This window comes from Anthonomus grandis, chromosome 6 (assembly GCF_022605725.1).
Source record: "Anthonomus grandis grandis chromosome 6, icAntGran1.3, whole genome shotgun sequence".
In the NCBI taxonomy this organism is placed as follows: domain Eukaryota; kingdom Metazoa; phylum Arthropoda; class Insecta; order Coleoptera; family Curculionidae; genus Anthonomus; species Anthonomus grandis.
Window position 1 is genome coordinate 16435968 of NC_065551.1, and position 17686 is coordinate 16453653.

Sequence of the window (17686 nt, forward strand, 5' to 3'; positions counted from 1 at the left end):
ATTGAGATACAAGCTTCTTTATGAGCATCAGAAGCATTTAAATTTGTTACTTTGACAGTACGTAAAAAGTTACCGGATCCGGGAGGTCAGCCAATTTGTTAAGAAGTATCTAGATTTTAAAATTAAGATATCTAATAAACGGATTCTCAGGCCGACATTTACTAAGAATACTTTTTTTATAAGAAAAGATTGGATAATTAGAATTTTTTACTAGAACTTTATTATACAGGGGTACAAAAAAGTTTTGGTATTTTTAACACATGCAATATACCGCAGGTGGCGCCCTCTGCAAGGTATAGCAAATCCGTGAACGGATTTCAATTTCTCGTTCCAAAAAACCTCCTCATACCAAATTTTAATTTAATATCTTATGAAACACTCGACTTATTTAAAAAAAACGATTCTATATTTATCACTTTGACGCCCTGTATATTATACATAACGAAAGTCGCATTATTTTGGTCCACCCTATATGTGGCCGGCGGATTGGCCTCCTTTTTCCGGACACCCTGTATATATGTATATACAGACGATGCATCTTAAAATACAAACATTGAACAATAGGAAATTCACTTACAACTTGTAAGTTTTCGAAGAAGTTCCAAGTTAAAACCGAAATTTATTCCCTCCATTAATTTTGTTAATAACTGCCGACTTTTACTTGTCCAATATGGCAACACTGCCGTATATTCTCCTGCAAAATTGACATAATGGAGAATTTTCACATAGCAATGTTTTGAAAATTATGTCATTTAGTGTAAGCTTTTGTTTTTTTAGGGCAAAATATGCTTCATCCAAAATTTTGTTTGGATTTTGAAATGTTCTATAGACCGTACCCTTTCTAAGCAATTTTTTTTTGTAAAATAGTTGGGTCTTAAATTTCCCAAGCACCACACTATTTTATACATATGTAGAAGGTTCATGGCGAATTACCAAATTCTTTTTAAGATTGTGAGGTTGAAAAAATGCTACGATTGATTTTTTTTATGAATAAAATAAGCTATAACTCTCCTTCAATCTCACAAATGGTTAATAAAAAACGATTTATTTTAAGATAGCCATTCTTCTCTTTTCCTTTTTTATAAATGCACTTGCTTATTAAGTTTATTTCTTGTTTGTAGTAGTCGTGAAGATTTATTTTCTTATGTTATAACTAAATAATTGTTATTTATATTAATGTTATATTATAAATAAATAAATGTTTTTTTTTGTTTGTTTTTTTAACTTTCTGTGTTTTCCAGTTTAATATTCCTAATAATAATTTAGGGCACACTTTGATGATTTGAAAAAATGACTGACCCAATTAACTTAAATAAAAAAATAACATTAAGTAAACCTTCTGAATATATTAATTTAAAAGTTTCAGTACTTGGAACATCATAAATATTTTTTTAACATCAGCAAGTTTCTCAAAATCCTATTAACCATAAGAATGATATTGAAACAAAGATTTAATAACACATTAGTGAATATGTTACCTGAACATTTAAGAAAAATTATTTTAGCATTTAAAAAATTTTTGTAGCAACTAGCAAGAAACGACAGTTTTACATTCTCGAAAATTTTAATTTAACATTTCTTAATATGCGTTTTAACATTTAAAAGGGAGACATCTCAATCTTTTAGACTATTGCAGAAATATTAATAAACGTTTATTAACCCACGCGGAGTGTTGATATAAACTAATTTTTTTCGTTTTTTGGCCTTGTGCTTGACACATTTAGCCACTAGTATTTAAACAATTATACTATTGGGTATTATAACATTGTATCTAATTTTCAAAAAAGAGTATAAAAAAGGAATAGTGCAAGAAAGATTAATACTGGGGATTTTCAAGTAACTAAAATTATTTACTAGTGCATATACTTCCAAATTATATTTTCCTTTTATAAGTGAAGTATGATACATAAGAAGCAACCCAAGCTTTTTCAATTTATTATGCAGAATAACATCACTGCATAAAAATTGTTTTTACATTCAAAAGAAAAATATGGTTCAAGGCATAAAGTTTAATTTGTTTTCTTGAATATTTTGGAGCGAACATTGTTTTAACTTTAAAAAAGATATATTTAATGAATTTTAATGTTAATGAATTTTAGTGTAATATTTGGTTCACTGAAGAATTTCCCAGTGTTATTGTTATTATTTCACGGGTTTTTATTTCAACATCAAACATTTAAAATTCATTGAACGTTTATTGAACAATTAAAAGTTTGATTTGACGTGTTTTTTTTGTCTCAGTGTAGGGATTCTCAAGGCTGCAACTCGGCAACGTCGCGTGGCGCAAAACTAGGTTTTTAGATCTAAAGAGAGCGGTATAAAATTCCAAAAAAGTCCCCGACAGGTCGGGTGAATAACATTGTAACTCCGTTGAAGAATCGCCGGACCGGTCGAAGTGGTCATTGATTCACACCGTGTTTTATTTCTAGAATAAAACTTAATTAATTACGGTTTTTTTAACAATATTGCTAAATCAAATTTTAATCTGACAGCTTTTCACAGCCGACACTTTAAGATTTTACACTGTCATCTGTCACTTTAGATGATACAAACATAACAGAGACCCTTTTAGAAAAAAAAAAAGAAGTCATTTATTTGTAGATAATTTTTATTTATTTAATTTTATAGTGTAATGGCATAAGGCTGTAATAACATTAAGATAACTGTCATCTTTCTAGACACCATGTATAGTTTCCAGTATGATAAGAGGATCACATTTTGTATTCCGGCAATTTTATACAGGGTGTTACTTAAAGGTATGTCATAATTTAAAAGGGACATTCCTTATTTGACCGATTTTAAGTCAAAAAGTTCATATAAACATGGGTCCTAAAATGATTAGTTTTTAAGATACAGGGTGTTAAAGTTTTATTTTTTTTTTCGTTTATAATAAATTTTTCAAATACGGTTTAAAATATTGAACTGAATTTTGGCACAGGATATTATGGCATAAAAACACATTTTTTAGATATGATGAATTTTTAATACAATTTTACAAAAAAAATATTACGCCATTGACCTATGAAAAAAATTATGATTTAATCTTAATTATCAATCAATTATAAACAAAAAATTCCTCCATGACTTTTGCTGTAAATCTTACCGTTTGGGTGAAATCGTTAATTAAAAAAACGTCTTTTATGCATAAAATGCATCTTTAAAAATTATGGAAATAAATCAAGTTAGCTTTATATTTTATTTTCAAACTATTTTTTACAAACTGGTGAACAAAAAGCAACAACAATTAAATACAATACATACATACATAATTTACAACAAATGTTGGAAATGACCACCTCTTGCCTCTATGCAGGCTCCTGCTCTTCTTCTCATAGAATCACGAACTCTTTCGAAAATTCCAGGCGTGTTTCGTATAGTTTCACATCCGTCAATAATTCTATTTCTTAGTTCTTCTAATGTCACAATTGGTGTCTGATAAACCAATGTTTTTAGGTGTCCCCACAAAAAAAAATCTAGGCTATTTAAGTCAGGTGATCTAGGTGGCCAAAACTGTGGTCCTCCATGGCCTATCCATTTATTTCGGTAGACTCTATTTAAATGCTCACGAGCCAATATGCTAAAGTGGGCTGGAGCACCATTATGCATAAACCAAAGTTGTTGCCGTAACTGAAGAGGAACATCTTCGAGAAGCAAAGGCAAATCATTTTGGAGAAAATTACAATAATTCTGTCCGTTAAGGCGTCCTGGTAAAAAAGATGGTCCATTAAATGATCGGATACCGATCCAAACGTTTATTGAAAATTATTCCTGAAAATATGTCTCTGTAATCTCATGAGGGTTTTCTTGAGCCCAGTAATGATTGTTATGGAAATTGATTATTGCATTTCTGAAGAAATTAGCTTCGTCCGTAAACAAGATGTTCGCACCAAATTGAGGATTTTATGTTACTTTTTGGAGATACCATCTACAAAATTGCGTACGCGGTTCATAATCTCTAAGAAGCAATGCCTCAACCCTTTGTATGTGAAAAGGATATAACAAAGAATCCCTTAAAATTTCCCATACCGTCTTGTAGCAGATGTTCAACACCATACCAATTTTTTGTGTACTTGTGGTCGGATCCTCTTCGACTGCATGTAGGACAGCCTCTTCAACTGCCGGTGTCCTAACTGTATGGGGTCTTCCCTCAGCAGAATTAGCCTTAAAACTCCCAGATTCAGCCAGACGACGATGAATGTTTATAAATATTCTTCTGTCTAGGACAGCGCGATTAGGATACCTTTCTTGATACAAACGCCGAGCCTCCATAGCATTACCATTGGTAAGTCCATAAAGGAAATGCATTTGCGTCATTTCCAAATTAGAATAATCTACCATTTTTTAACTAGTACAATTCACGTTTTAAGATCCAAAGGGTACTAAAGACAAACTGTCAAGAATAATCACTAACGCAAGTGTCATAATGTTTAAAACAACAAAAAACAATTTCTGGCAACAAGCAATGCTAACTTGATTTATTTCCATAATTTTTAAAGATGCATTTTATGCATAAAAGACGATTTTTTAATTAACGATTACACCCAAACGGTAAGATTTACGGCAAAAGTCATGGAGGAATTTTTTGTTTATAATTGATTGATAATTAAGATAAAATCATAATTTTTTTCGTAAGTCAATAGCGTAGTATTTTTTTTGTAAAATTTTATTAAAAATTCATCATAGCTACGCCACTGGTTGCTAAAAAAAAGTAGGTGAACATCTAAAAAATGTGTTTTTATGCCATAATATCCTGTGCCAAAATTCAGTTCAATATTTTAAACCGTATTTAAAAAATTTATTATGACATAAATTAATTATGACATACTTATAAGTTACACCCTGTGTAATAATAATAATAGCTTTTATTTCCAAGAGGTATTACCAATTACCGAAAAATCACTAAAAAAACATATTATATTAATTAAAGAAAGGTCTACATTTATCAAGAAATTCTGGTAAATAGAAGCAAGGTATATCGCAATCCACAGGGATACAATTAAAGTTTTTATACACATTATGGCTTGTATCTTGACAAAAAACCCTGACTAAAGAGCAGCCTGGTGAACATCCTGCTCTGGGTAAAGTTTTTTACAAAAAATAGTTAAATTTCTGAAAGATCACTAAAAAGGTCATTACTTTTGTCATATTTAAGCTAAGACGGTAATTCATACACCAGTCTCGTACACAGTTAAAACCCTGCTGCAAAAAATTACAGTCCTCAACAGTGGCACTTCTCCAAAGAGATTTTAAATTGTCGGCGAATTTCAACCTGTGGTGGAGAAAAGTGTTAACAAGATCACTAACAACTAGCTTGAAGAAAGAAGTGGGCTAAGATTAGAACCCTGAGGTACACCAGAAGTTGGAATGAAGCTGTGTGATTTAAATTTATCAATATCTATAAATTGCATTCCATCAATAAGATATAATTGAGCAACTTTACCAGAGTGCGCGAAAATCCAAAAAGATTAGCGAGTTTTTATGGTAATATATGGTGACCAATTTGAGTCTAAAGTCAGTGTAAATAGCATCCAGTTGACCTCTTTCATTTAGAACTTCGAGAAAAACTACTAGAGAAAAATCCATGCTAATCAACTGATATTCGAGAATGGATTTTGGAGAAAATTTTATGCCAAGGAATGGTTTTGAGAAGTTTAAAATAATTACAAAGAAATGAGTAAATAATTTTCAATTGAGCTAGGATCTCCCTTCTTATGAAGCAGACATACCTTGGCAAACTTCCAATTGTTAGGAAACACTTCAGTCTTTAAGTATCAGATTAAAAATATGGCACAAAGAGGATGAACGTGTGTAGGCACAATTTTTTACAACAAAATTAAGAATGCCGTCAGAACTAGCAGTTGCTTTATTCCTTAAATGTAATATACCGGGTGACAATTTGAAAACGAACAACATTTAATATTGCCTCTATCAAATGAAAATTAGTCGAAACACGTCAATTTACATATCAAGGAGGATAATTTGTTGTCATGTTATTCTCAACCCCCTGATCCCCAGTGCATTACCTCTAAAAATTTTAATGGCAACCCTATTTCTTTTACCATTTTTGTGTTCCTTATAACATTCTACATAAACTGCATTTAATTTTTTTTTGAAAATCCTGACTTAACCTCACAAATGAGTGAAATGTATTTTATGTACATGTAAATAAGACAATTCCTTGAAAAATTATGATAATGATAATGAAATACTAGAAACCTTATTTTTACTACTTTATGAATTGTTCAAAATGGGTTCCATTCTACTCCAAGCACAAGTACAACCAGTATTTAAACTGTTCTTGGGCATTTTAAAGAGTTTCAGGTGAAATACTTCTATACTCCTGTACAATTCTTGGTTATAATTGTTGAATTGAATCTGGTTGAGTTTTAAATACAACGCATTTCAAGTGAATCCATAAGAAAAAAACCAGCGGTGTCAAAACCAGATCTGGTGATCTAGGTGGCCATTCTATGGGTCCTACCAATTCACTGCTCTAAGTAATGATTATCCAACCACTCTCTTACTGGGCGTACATAATGCGCTCCGTCCCGTTGGCAGTGCAGCAAATAGTCATCTAGAGCAAGATTTCCAATAGCTTCTCTTTGATTTTCCACCTCCCTTTGATTTCCAACTATAAGAGGTTCTATAGTTGTGTCTAACATTTCTGCATACATTTCAGTGTTTAGAGTTCCATTGATGAACAGAGGACCGATGATGCTATTGCCTAATATATCCGCCCAAATATTTAATTTTTGAGGGTATTGCGTATGTCTCTCTCTAATAATGTGAGGAATGAAGTTGCAGTCTTGGCTCATTCCTTTTCTTATTGCCAACAGATCCTGTTTCGTCAAATTTAGCTAATAACTCACGGATATACGTGTGTCTAACATTTCTGTCACGATGTCTTTCGTTGAATATGGCCGCCGTTCTTGCAAAGCAACGATTTTGAGCTGCCTAGATGAAAATCATTTCTACGCGTTCAGCAATAGTGTAAACCATTTTATGAAACGACACTAATAATTGAAAACTATGGAAATTATTTATGAAACTAACTTTAACAGATTTTTTTACTGATTCTAGAAGAACATGAAATAAATAATGAACACTAGGAGTCGGGAAATAAAGAACGTATGTACCTACTTATTCTTTGATAGCAGGATAGTATGCTGTCCGTTTTAAAATTCTCACCCTGTGTAATAATCTCATGTAAGTTCTCTTAAGTTTTTGAAATAGTTCTTTATAATAGAATATACTCCCACATCAAATTAGGCTTAGCATCTAATAATTAGTTTTGTTAAAAATCACTTCTGCGCATTACTACCTTGTCTAAATGATTATTTGTGTCAGCATTTGGGTAATAGGGGTGAAGTTGAAGTAATTTATCTTGATTTCTGCAACGCTTTTGACCAAATCGACCACTTTGTTCTTCTTCATAATTGATGAATTAATTATTTGATTTTTCCAAAGTTTACTTTATACTTACAATTGTTTAAGTATTTTATTCTGTAAACTTTGGTTTTTCTAAAGATTTAGTTTTATAAAAATGTTATTGACGAAATCGCAAACAATTTGTGGAATATGAAGGCTTTAAGTGTCATGTATATGAAGTGTGCTCGGGAGTTCCGCAAGGATCTAACTTGGGCCCGCTTCTCTTTTTATCGTCTTTAATTAACGATCTTGCCAAATTATGGTTTTTCCAGAGTTTAGTGTTTGCAGATGATATTAAATTGTTTAGAAAAAATAGATACAAAAGATAATTATGAATTCCTTTAGGCAAATCTTAATAAATTTAAGAGTTGGTGCATTGTCAATAGGACGTATCTTAACGTTAATGCTCTATTCTCTCATTTTCAAGAAAACTTAATTATAATTATTATTAATTACGATTAATTTTAATTCTAGAACAATAATTTTGTGTTAACTAAGGTGGATAAGGCAATTGATTAGTTAATGATGCCAAATTAAGTCTCACCAACCATATAGCTTAAATTGTTCCTGATTCTGCCAAATTGTTAGGTTTTATTTATCGAAACTGTCGATATTTTGAAAATGTTAAAACTCTAAAAGTACACTTTTCTTCTCTTATATATGCTCAAAATTAGAGTAAGAGTTTCTAATTTGGTACCCAATTTATAACAACCTAATTTGATATTTAACGCATTCAGCGCATGTTAATGAAGGCTGATTTAGAGAGGAAGTATTTCCGCCAAGAAGTTTGTATTTAATCAATTATACTTAAATAAATTTAATATACAAAGAAGACAAATCTTTTCTATAAAATTTTTATATGACCTTATTCATAAAAAAGATTGGTTGTACCAACCTTTTGGCTGGACTTAATTTTCTGGTACCAAGAATAAACTCTAGGCATTTATGTTATTTTATGTAAATCCCCTATTAATATAATGCAATGTGTCCAAATTATAATAATAATAATAATTTACATCAGCGATGCGATATTTTTTTTGACAATTTAAGATCATTATAGAACGTATAAATTAGATAAGTCTTCAAGGGTCTTTCTGGTGTATTCTGGCATTAGTATGTAAGCATAATGCATTTTTATTTTATTTTTTATATACATATTTTTTTTGCTATGTGTATTCTTTTTTTTACACCCAATTGCTTCCTCACTTCCCAAGTCCTGGGATAGTAAAATCACCGAGTCTAGGTAAACATAGTGAAAAAATCAAACTGAATGCAGAAGCTATTTACTGTGGCCCTTATAGCTACCAAATGCATCCCTCATCATAGGAATTAATATATAAGTTCCTGATAAATAGATCATTGAATGAATTCATCTAAGGATGGTCAGAGGAAACTTTGATAAGATTTCTTTTTTAGAAAGTGGCAACGCCGGAAATGTTAATTATTCGCCAGGTTGATTATTGTTTATGCTTGTAAGGTTAAAAAAAGATACCTAAGCAATTTGGCATTTGCAATATGTCAAGAAATTGGCATCTGGATAAATTGCTTGGGATTGCCAAGATTGCCTCCAACGTAAGCTCACCTTAAGAAGCGTTGCGCAATTATTGTCCATTATTGCCATTTTTATAACAATAAGAATGATTAGTTCACTTTATGGGGTTTCTTCTAACTCTATTACCGTCTAAATTTGCCGTGAATTAATTTTTGTATGTTATGGTAGGCCAAAGACAATTCAGCTTATAATTTTTATGAGGTACAGACAAAATCAAGGTTATCTGAAAATACTCCTTTGACCATTAATCTGAATTTATTGTGATTAGTCCCGAGAAAGTGAATCGCAATACACGATTTTTATAAATGTATATGATTATTGAGAAAATATGTTCGTAATCGAAAATTAATTTACATAAGTTGATATACACATAGGGCCAGTTTATATACAAAGAAATAAAATGGAAAATAATAACGTCACGCGTTTTTTTCTTGTTTTAATATTTGAAAATAAATATATCCCTCTGTATCTGGGGAGAGGAGGGAGATCGCCTCTTCATACCCCAGCCCTCCTAGATCCATCACTGGCTTCATGATTTCATGATGATTAGGTAATTTAAAAATTCAAATAAATGAAATATTCAAGACAAAAACAACCCTAACTAGAATAAAAGATTATGGTAGTCATAGACTATAAATTCATTTAGCACCTAGCAAACTATGAAGTCACAAGTTAGCTTAACTTATTATTACAATCGAGGTGAGAAAAAGTGAATTTTCGAAATCATAACGCGAGTCTAATTTAATCGGTAAACAAAAATTTTACTCTTTTTTTCATATACGCATGTGAATGCCGTCAAATCTACTAATTTGCTAGACTACAATACTTAAAATAAATGAATTAGTATCTTATTCTGACCTCGAAATTTAAATTATATTGTTTAAGGATAATGGTTTTTGTATACTTAAATTAGCTTGTTTCTTTTCAATGATATGCTCGTTTTACTCTCCTAATAAGGTCGACGCAATCTTTAGATTTTATGTAGGATTAATTTAGGAATAGGAAATTACGGTAGCAAATCGAAAAGGAACTTAAGATGATCCTCAGTTAGTCTACACAAGGCCTTTTTAACTCATAAAAAAGTTTAAATTTTCCGCCAAAGAAAAGTTAGAGGCGCTGCCGTTAATTATAGGTACCTACATTACGGTTCCCTGTCTTTTTTTGTTTCATAAATCTGGGATGACACTTGAGTTTCCTTTCATATGTGCAATAACAATATGTGTGTGACTCTTTTTATCAGCAAAAAATATTAAAAATCAAGGTTATGATGTCACATTGGTGATTGTGAAGCTCATAAGTGCCATAATTTTGGCAATAAAAAGTTAAAATGCATGGTTTTCTAATCCTATCAAATGTTTGATAAGTATAAAGTATAGTACTATACTATAAGAGATAAATTACAACATTTTTAATTAAATATTTGTTGTGAATTAAATGCATAATATTTTTATTTTTATAGATAAATTTTCAAGCACTTAATGTGACTTTGTAGCCAACCAGGTGATGCAATGTTGTCAATAGTATGACATGTATGTTTCCCTTTTTTTCATTTGAAGATATTTTGCCTTAGTGGAAAATTATTTATTCTAGATTTATTATAATAAAAATTTATTATAGACCACTTGCCATAAAACTATTAAATATTTTTACAGAAGGACAAGTGACAGTGATAAAACTATACATTACAAAAAATGTTAGTACATGGTTGCCATTATACTTTAAACCATTTTTTGGCTTTAAGTTGATTATTAACAATAATATTAATAATTAGTAATAGTTTAGACAAAGAAATCAAAACAAGTATAGTGACCTCAAGCAATCTAACCTTTAAATTAATAAATTTATCTGTATTATCAAGAATAGGATTAGTGCCCAAAATGTAAATTGTATGTTAATGTGTCTAATAATTATTAATTGGCCACTTTATAATTAAGTGTGGCGCCCACATTAAAACTTGACGGCAAGGCAAAGCATACTTATCACACAAAGCAAGAGATAATATGGGAAGAATTGCGTGGCATACTTTTTCACATTTTGACCTAAATAGTCGATAACATGAAAGTTTTCAGATATATTGCATAAGAAGTTTATGTTATGATTTTGAATCACTTTTAAGCATAATATACATTTTAAATATAAATAGCAGGTGCACTCATAATAAGTACATACATGTTTATGTAGTGCATACAATTCATGGAAAGATTATTTTATAAGGAGCAAAGATAAATACATAATCAAATTGTGTCAGCTAAGATTCTGATAAAATATCTACAATTTTAAATTCCAAAAAAACATAACCAAAATGAAAAGGTGACAAATTGTGATTTTCCAATTAATTTCTAAGAAAATGATGTTATCCGTCATTGCCAGACTATATATCACCGTCCACAGAGGACTGTGATAGCAATACTCATAATTTTTGATTCCAAACACGAACCGACCACATGAACGCTGCGCGCTTTAGATTCGAGTTTGCGTTAGTAAATCTAAACAGGGACCATACCCAACACTCGCATCATTAAAAATCACATATTCACAAAGTTTTTACCTTAAATTAAAATTTTTTTGGGTTTATCTTAAGGATGAAACCTAGGTTTTCGCAGTGATGTGGTATATGGAATATTTTCTGGCAAAATTCAAGGCTTGAAATTATCATGAAGAATTCGTTTCATATACTTTTTGCTACCAAACAGCATATAATACAATAACAACAGACCCTGGTCTGATCCTTGTGGAATGCCAGTAACATCAATACTAAGCCAAATTTGCATTTAGCGCATCATGACTGATCTTATTGAATGCTTTCGAAAGTCAAGCAATACAGGGAATGTTAACTTTTGAATATTGATGGATTCAGTTATATGATCAGTTACATTTAAAAGTGCATTGGTAGTACTGTAATATTCTCGAAATCCCACCTAGAAATCGGATATAATATTGTTTTTCAAAAGGTATCTTCTTATTTACCCAAGAGCAACCTTCTCTAGGATTTTTGATAAAACTGGTAGTAAACTAACAGGTCTTAAATCTGTTAAAAACACACCTTGGGATTTTTTAGAAGTGAGCATATGAAAGATTTCTTCACTGATAAGAAAAACAACCTTTGTCTAAACAAAAATTTGTTATGTGGCATATCTGTACAAAAAGTAATGGGGAACAATAATTCAACATCTGAGTGTTATGTTATCATTACCTGATGGGTTTGATTTTATAGAATTAATAAATTGAGCAAAGAGCTCAAAGCGGAACTAATATTTTGAAATTTATTTAAGTTTTGATACACCAAACCTGTATTTTAACATTCAAAATTCTTCCTAATGACTTCACTAAAAAAATTATTTTGATCATTTGCTAGAGCCAAATTAGCAGGCAGATCTACTACTATTATTCAACCCTAAGTCATTAAGAACCTCCCAACCTTTTTTTATCACTAAGTGAAAACATTCTATTTGTGTAAGCTTTCTTCTCTTTCCTGTTACTTGGTAGCATGAAAGGATGTATGTAACTCATACCTTCATTTGTTAGCCTCACCTTTACTTTTTTTAAATTTTACAAAAGCCATGTCTTTTTCATGATCCTAAAAACATAGATTTACTAACTGTCAAGGTGCATGTGGTAGATATATAGGATTATACAAATTATTGCAATTGACTTAACTTAAATCATGCAGAAATTGCTTGTGATTAAATTTTTCAAAATTTCTAGTCATTATAAATTTTTAATTAGACTTCCCTACTTTTATGCCTTAATGACAAAAAACGACTTTTGATTGAGAAAGAAAAAGAAGCCACCAATGAAATACAAACTCCCAAGGAAAGGTCAGAACAGCCCAAGTGCATAGACCATGGTCCACCTAGAGCAGGTGGACAGACGACGGATAATTTTACAAAAATACAGTTTTATGTGAAAGACTGGGACAGTGGGACAATTATGAATTTTAATATTGATTTTACTGCAAGTTAGATAAAGGTATCAACAGTCAGAGATAGTCACAAATAATCTAAAATTAGATTGTATCTATAAATGTTTAGATCATATGGCTGCTTATCAGCCCTTACATATGATTTACAAGCTTAATATATAAAAGTGAAATACACTCACAAATTAAAGGATAATTTTCAGATAGATTTAGTAACAGCAGATAAATTTGCAAAAGATCAAGGATTTTATTCTGTCAAAATGAATTCCTATTATTTATATGGTTATTTTCTCATTTTGGGTTATCATGTACTTTAGCAATTAGTACAAAACAATAAATATATATGAATACTAAAAGACAAAACTTTTGTAAAACTATTTGTTTCTTAATTAAAAAGGTAATACATATCAAATATGTATAGGGATACCTCCAAAAGAAAGTAAAATAATAGTTTTGCATACCTACTAATAATAATTAGAATCAAAATTTACTCATTATAATCAGTGGTTAATGATCATGAAACAATTCTTGACCTTTGCTTTACTACTTTTCATTCCACTTTAACAACTTAATATAATGGTCTTGTTGAGCCTGATCCTTATCACTCAGGTTTTGAACTACCACTTAACAGTAATATATTCTTACAACTTTATTCAAGCAAATTTTAAATCTTTAAATAAATACTTTTTTACATACAATTTGCTGTCTAGAACTGTTAATCATTTACTAGAACTTAAAAAATTTTAATCTCACAGAGAAGAACCAATATACTATATTTCTAAACAATAAAAAAAAATTAAAATACCTTATACCAAAACAAAGCATTCTTAAACATATTTAAGTAAAACTGCTACCAAAAACAGAAGTTAGAGGAAGTAAATTAAACAATAATAAAACATGTTTGTCTAACACATAGAGTTATAGGAGTGAGTTCCAAGTAAAAGAAAATGTAGGGACTGGTATGGAAAAATCATCTACCTGATGAGTCATATGATTAGTGTCAGAGAAAGAAAAGAAAACAGAGTTAGGATTTTTTTAAATATGAAGAGTCTACAAGAATCTCTTAATGTAGGTATCTAACTGCTTTTTTGGAATCACAAAAATAATGTTTACTAACCCCTTGTGTCTTAAAACCCAAAAAGGCATGCAATAACAAAGATAACACTCAATAAAAGAAAAGTACACTGAATATGCAACCACCTCTCCTAGCTGATGTCTTGCAAAACATCCAGAGGATAATTTTGATACAAGTGATATGATCTTTAACTCAAAGGTGATCAATCATTAATGATAATAGCAAGAAACTTATGGTAATACTAAGAAAACAGTTTTCTTTGCTTTGTAAAGGGGACTTTTCACTAGACACCATGCCCTAAAAGTCACACTTAAACCCCAATATAAAGGTCTTACCTACATTAAACACAAGGCTGTTTGAAGCATACAACCCTGATAAAATCCTAAGATTCCTGAAAAACCTGAGCTCTATATAAAATCAGAATCTTTATAACTGCATAATATGGTAGTATCTTCAGCAAATTTAACCACTTTGCCTTGCAGTCTCAATGAGCCTAAGTCATATGCAGCAAAAATAATAGTTGTCCTAACCCTAAACCTTGAGGTATGTACTCCAGATTCAAGGGATTTAGAATCAGACAAACACAGATAGGATTCTTGCCATTGCAATGAAATACCTCTTAAACCATATTTATTAAGCTTAGACAACATAATCAAATGCCTGGGATAGAACAGAAAACACTGCTGCCACCGACTCTTCATAATTCATTGACACTCTCCAAAAACTAAAAACAGCATGATGAGTTCCTTTTCCAGTTTTGAAATCCAAGTTGTTTGTTTGAAATCCAATTGGTTTTTGTGGTGTACATTGCATGAAACATCATTAAATATTGAAATGTAATAATATTAATAATATTAATATTAAAATGTAGGTTTATAAAGTTTTCTGGTTTAAGGGTCTCCCCTTAAACCAGATTTGCAAAAGATCTTTTTTTTTATTTATATGTCTATGATGGATTCACTGATAGTCCTGTACTTCTTTCTGGTGTATGTTTCATGGTGCCTAGGCTTAATGCTAGACATCCCCTAACATTCTTTCTGCCAAGGCTTCATACTAACATCCTGTTGAAATCGCCACTATATACAATATGAGCTATATTTAATCAGATCCGTCACATGTGTGATGTAAATTTCTCTCCGGTTCATGTGATTGTCGATATCTTGGTGGATCATTACTCTTGGGATTAAGACCCATGTGTTTAAGTTATAGTTAGTAGGTATATTGCAGTTAATTTAATTTAATTTTGTTGAATATGTGATTATCTTGTTAAACTTTTATAATTGGGTTTTTATATCATATTAATAGTTATTTGTTTTAATTTTTTTTGATAACTTTTGAGATTGTGACTTTACTTTACTTTTTTTCTTTTCTTTTCATTCTTTTAGGTTTGTTTGTGTGTTTTTTTTTAACTATATTTTTCATTTTTTTGCAACTGTTTCCTGTTATTGGGCAAGTTGCCTGTTGGAAATAAAGGCTTATTATTATTAATAAGCAGTCAGGAGATGCAACAGATTGAGCTTGAATGTAAAAAAATGCAAAATTTTGACACTTTCCAAAAAGAAATATAATTATTTATTTGACTATTGCATTAATAACAATATCTTGGGTAGTATTAATTAAATTAAAGATCTGGGTGTGTATATTGATAGTGGTCTTAAATTTGATTACCATGTAAATTCTACTAGCCTATATATTGGGTTTTATTAATCAAACTTTAAAGGATTTTAATCACATTCAATGTATTAGAGCCCTTTATAGCTCCTATGTGTGATCTATATTAAAATATGTCAGTCCAGTTTGGCCACCACAAAATGCAAAATCCAAAGAAAATTCCTTAGACTTGTTGCTTTTAAACTTGGCATAGAAGACCTTGATTACAATTACATGGAAAATCTCTTAAATCTAAATTCTTTTAAATATCATCATGTAATACTTGATCTATCCACTTTATATAAAATTGTTAATAATGTATTTAATTGTTTAAAATTGTTAGATATTAACATGCTTAATGTCCCTCAAAGATTTACTTGTGTTCCAAAATTTTTGAATAGTCCATTAACTAATATTTATTTTCTGTTTACACTCTTCCATTTTTTATATGTACAAAAATGATGTAACCAAAATTGGGAAACTGGTAATAAAACTATTATAATTATTATTAGAACCAGACAAGGCTATGACTACTAATTATTGTGCCCAGTTCTTCAACATTATTTTATTTTAACATTTATTTCAACATTTATTTTAGTCCATATAAGAAATCTTGAATCCAAGATTTTTCTTAGGACAATTAAATTATATTTGGTAAATGCTGCATTTTATTCTTCTGAGGAATACTTGGAAAGAAGTTTAAATTTTCTTTGACTGATGATTCTGAATATTACTCTTGTTGCATTAAATTACTCTTCTAACTGAGTATGGATTATTGGTGATTGTCGGCTTTATACAAGTGGGAATTTTTTATGTTTATGTCTGTCTGTATTATTTGACAGTTTGTTTTCTTTAGGTGTTCTGTTTGTTATAACAGAATGTTCCATTGGTCATATTACTAACTTCTAAAGTAGAGAGAAAACATCAAAAAGAAAACAAACAAAAATTAATATGAATCTGGGTCTGGAAATGCTTCCTCAGGGAGCTAGAGCTCTTTGAAGATAACCTAGCTTTCGTTTTATAGCTTCAGAACTACTTTAGCTACCTTAACCAATTTTGGGACATAAATTATAGTAAGTACATTTATTAGTATTATTTATTCTTTTGAACCTAGTAAACAAAAATAATTTTAACCAGGGAGTGGACACAAGAGGGATATTTGGTAAATTTAACCCCATTTCTCTAAAACTTCAATTTCTGCCCATTTGGGTATCAGATTATAATGGTCATATGCCTTTTGTATAAAAGGTGTAAAAAAGGTGCTCTCAGCAAAAATCTTTAAATATCAGTTTTTGTAAAAATTGACTAAAAGTAAATTATAATAAGATACAGCACTAGAATTAATAGTGCATGTTTACAAGGTTTAAGAATTAATCAGGACTGAACTTCTAACTTTCTGCTGGATGTCCCACAATACTGTGCAATCAAAATTTGAAAAATTACATAAATTTATATCCACCATATCAATAATTCTTACAACCCCTATAAAATTTCATGTTAAGAATTTAATAAAATCACCCATAAATAGATTCAATTAAATTTTCTTAATACAGTCCTAGAAGCAGTCATTATCCTTAACATCTTTTTTTATGCCAAATAATAAGAACATCATAATCTGATGCTCAAATGGGCCAGAAATTGAATACTTGAAATATGGGGAGAAATTTACCCATTGATTGGTTTGCACACCTGCGGTTGAAATAATTTTTGTTTTAAAGAATTTTTCGTTTTTTTTATGTTTCCTATCTACTTACTAAGTTTGTAACATCATCAAGGGAACACCCTGTATTTTATATGAATTGTATTTAGATTTTAATGTGCAACAATTTTCCACCTAAAGTGTCCCCACCCCCATAAAATTTTTGTTTTTTAAGGGATTATCAAAAAATCTTGAGAAACACTTTTTAGGCATATCATTCAATGAATCTTTTGTGCTTCTTTGGTAATGTTTCCAGATGTTGAAAATAATGTTTCTCATTTACCTACTTCAGGCATTGAGGTGGATGGCATCTTAATGTCTTCCAGGCAGTAACTGTTAATTTAATTTTTATTAACTAAAGTA

General features: G+C 30.3%; 1 protein-coding gene across 4 annotated transcripts in view; it reads right to left on the reverse strand.

Moving 5' to 3' along the window:
- Positions 1 to 17686, reverse strand: part of LOC126737529 (putative exonuclease GOR) — a 90102-nt gene that overhangs the window by 39913 nt on the left and 32503 nt on the right. The gene's annotated exons all lie outside the window — the stretch shown is intronic.